Source organism: Carassius carassius, chromosome 23 (assembly GCF_963082965.1).
Source record: "Carassius carassius chromosome 23, fCarCar2.1, whole genome shotgun sequence".
NCBI classification, from domain to species: domain Eukaryota; kingdom Metazoa; phylum Chordata; class Actinopteri; order Cypriniformes; family Cyprinidae; genus Carassius; species Carassius carassius.
In genome coordinates this window covers 21032815-21033762 of record NC_081777.1, presented here as the reverse complement: position 1 = coordinate 21033762, position 948 = coordinate 21032815, and positions in this window count along the sequence as shown.

The window sequence follows — 948 nt, the reverse complement described above, 5'->3', positions numbered from 1 at the left end:
CTCAACGGAGGTTTGTCTCGAGCACAACTTTTCATTTCACTCACGCATTAGCTACTATATGCTGGTCTACATACACTTTCATTAATAAGTCATCAGAAAACATTACATAATGATAACGTCAGTAGCTCACGTACATATATAAAAATCTATATTTTATTATTTTAACTACTTGTGTAATGCTCTGTAATAAACGAATTACAATTACACTAACAATTATTACACATTTGTTGCATATTCCAGCAATAAGATTAACAATCTACTTTAAATATTCTAATTAGGCTTAGTTGCAATTAATTATGCATAATTTAGTTATTACTGTAGTAAATGCATGTAATATGTGTAACAAGGATACTGTAAAATAAAGTATGACCATAGTTTGTATCAATTATAATTACACACTCAGATGTGCGCTGTATTGTACATTATACAGATTTTATAATAAAGGTTTTGTGTGTTATTCATATTATATACCGAGCGTAATACATGAATAACTGATGATATCCCATGTTCATTATTTTTAATAACACCTCACATTAGGTAAATAACTAAGAGTAACTTATTCACAAATAAAAGGTTTTACTGCAGTTTAAATGATCATTTTTAAAGTTTTATGCATCTAAAAAATTTAGTACATTGACGTTTTATCCTCAAGCAAAAAAAATTTATTGACTTTATTAATGTTTGTCTTCATAAATTTGATTCATATTAAGGAGGTGCCAAAGCTTATTGAAATAATTAAAACAGGCATATGGTATGGAAAAATGTGTACAGTCTTACTGAACATTGAACAATGTTTTCCTTTTTTATTCCAAAAATGAAAGAAAGAAATGAGTGTAATATATACAACAGAATTGCAAACACAAGGAACAAAAATCGAAACACAATGGAAAAAAAATTACAATTACATTTTCCTACACAACCTGCAATGCAAACCTCTTGACAGGAAAA